General features: G+C 39.3%; 1 pseudogene; it reads right to left on the bottom strand.

Annotated features, from left to right (window-relative positions):
* Positions 1-350: 350 nt before the first annotated feature.
* LOC122747842 lies at positions 351-1390 on the bottom strand (annotated as a pseudogene).
* Positions 1391-2900: the final 1510 nt, after the last annotated feature.

Here is a 2900-nt window from a genome sequence, read left to right as displayed (position 1 = left end):
AAAGGTCTACCAAAATTAAAATATACCTTATTGAATGATTCCATGGCAGTAGTTCCATTTTCACAGAGGGTCATAAGTGAAAGATTTATATCTATAAAGGATGTTAGAAGAAACATAGTCCAAATACCTCCATGTTTACAAATGGGGAAAAACTGAAACTGACAAAGGTTAAGGGACTTGCCCAAGGTCACAAAGAACATCCAGGCTTAAAACCTCAATGCTCTTACCCTAAAGCCAGTACACTTTCCACTGCATCTTCAAAACAAAGAAGTAAGTCCTGCTGGTAGAATGTTGGGCAATAGAGAATGGGGAGGAAAAAAATTGGGAAAAGATTCCTTCCTATGAGAATTTTAATGTAGCAAGGCAAAATAAAATCTTAGGCCCTTGAATTTAAATAACATTATGAAAATCCTGCTCCTGTCCTGGAAAATATTCTTGTTTTCAAGGTTTTCCTCAAGGCAGACTGAACATCTTTATTCCTCAGACTATAAATGAGGGGATTTAGCATGGGCACCACATTTGAGTAAAACACTGAAGCTATTTTGCCCTGATCCACAGACTCTGATGAAGAGGGCTGGAGATACATGAATGAACCTGACCCAAAGAAAAGAGCAACAGCAATTATGTGGGAGCTGCAGGTGCTGAAGGCTTTGGACCTGCCCTCATTGGAGCTGATGCTCAGGATACTGGACAGGATGAGAGCATAAGAGGTAAGGATGGTGATACTAGGCACGATGATGTTAGTGCCCACAACAAAGAAAACCACCAACTCATTGACACGGGTGCTGGAACAGGACAGCTGGAAGAGGGGAACTATGTCACACAAGTAATGGTTTATGATGTTGGAATCACAAAAGGACAGTCTCAGCATGCATCCAGTGTGGGCCATGGCACAAGAAAATCCCATTACATATGCCCCACCTAATAGCCATGAACAAACCTGATTGGACATAGTAACATTATACAGCAATGGATTACAGATGGCAACATAACGATCATAAGCCATTATTGTCAACACATAACACTCAGAAACACAGAAAAAACAGAAGAAATAGAGCTGAGCAATACATCCTGAATAAGAGATGATGTTTTCCTCTGAAACAAAATTCATCAACATTTTAGGGGTAAAGGTAGAAGAGTAGCAGAGATCTATGAAAGATAAGTTGAAGAGGAAATAGTACATAGGAGTGTGAAGCTGAGTATTCAACCTGATTAAAATGATCAGTCCCAAGTTTCCTACTACAGTGATCACATAAGTCCCCATAAACAGAAGGAATAGGGGTAGTTGGAGCTCTGGTTGATCTGTTAAGCCTGCAAGGATGAACTCAGTCACTGAAGAGGCATTTTCCAAAGCCATTCTCCTCTTAAGGGATCTATGAGGAGAAGAGAAAAGTAATACTAGTAGCAAAATAAGACCAATAAACCCTCTTCCCCAGTTATGAAAAAAGAGCAATTCTGGAAGTGTCTTGAAAGTATCATCACCATGCCATGAAGGTTCTGTTCTTATCACCCCAAGATATCCAGGGATTTTGATTAGGCTGAGTTACTGTCTCCATGAGCTTGATGAATGCAGAAAACTGTTCATGAGTTCCCCTGCAGAGTAACAGTTGATGTTTTACAGACTCCAAAGGGAAAAAAAAACCCAGGAAAATGACAGTACTTTACTCTATTCTCTACAACACTCCCTATGCTGGCAACCTTAGGTAAAATCTTTAACTACTGTCCCCATTTCAGAAGTAATTAAGTAGTACCTCAAAGAGTTCTGAAAATGTTTATCGTCAAAGTATGATTAACAATGGATATATTTATTATTAATAACAATACCAAAAATATTATTAGTAATAAAAATAATAATGGAAATGATTTACATAGGACCTATAATGTGTCAGTTGCTGCCCTAAATTCTTTACAAATACATCATTTGAATCTCATAACAACACTGGGAAATAGGTGCTATTATTATCTCTAGTTTATAGCTGAAGAAACTGAGACAGAAATTAGGTGACATTGACCCAGGTCACACAGGTAATAAGTGCCTTATCTAGAATTAAAAACTCAAAGCCCAGTGTTTGGTATTTCCATTGCACCCCCTAGATTTTTATAGACTGGGTCTAGAGTCCCTTTCCCTAAATATAGAGACCAAAGGAGACAGGGAATTAATAGTACTAAGGCCTCCATTATTTTTGCATGTTCTCCTCCCCACTCTCACCAGGATTATCCCAGAAAACCTATATATGAGCAAGTGATAGAGGTCAGGGATGGAATATTTTATTTAGAGACTAAATCTACAAAGCATCCAATTATCTTGGAATGTTTTCTTCCCTACTCTTATCTAGACTACACCTAAAAATTAGTCAGTGACAGAGTTTACAGGTGTGATATTTTATAGAATCTCATATTCCCAGGTTGGCAAAGCAGGAAGGAGAAAGCAGTAGTAAAAATAAAAAATGAATGTGGTTTACACTGACCCTTCCTCTGCCTCGACAGTTCAATATTGGTCCTTACTAGTTTTGAGCCCCTGGGTCCTAAAGGAGAAATAACTGATAAGAGTTATAAAAAAACTCACCCTCTAGGGGGCAGCTAGGTGGCACAGTGGATAAAGCACCAGTCCTGGATTCAGGAAGACCTGAGTTCAAATCTGGCCTCAGATACTTGACACTTACTAGCTGTGTGACCCTGGGCAAGTCACTTAACTATCATTGCCCTGCAAAAAACAAAAACAAAAACAAAAGAAACCTCACCCTCTGAGACACTGATACTCCCTTTTCTACTGAGGCAATCATCACACACCTCAGCCTATGAACCAACCTAAGAGATGTTGTGAGCTCTAAAGTGCACAGGTTCTTACTGTGGCTTCACCTGAAGAGTCTGCTCCAGCTACAAGGACAGAAATAGTGCCT

Source organism: Dromiciops gliroides, chromosome 3 (genome assembly GCF_019393635.1).
Source record: "Dromiciops gliroides isolate mDroGli1 chromosome 3, mDroGli1.pri, whole genome shotgun sequence".
NCBI classification, from domain to species: domain Eukaryota; kingdom Metazoa; phylum Chordata; class Mammalia; order Microbiotheria; family Microbiotheriidae; genus Dromiciops; species Dromiciops gliroides.
This window is presented reverse-complemented; position numbering and strand designations above follow the sequence as displayed.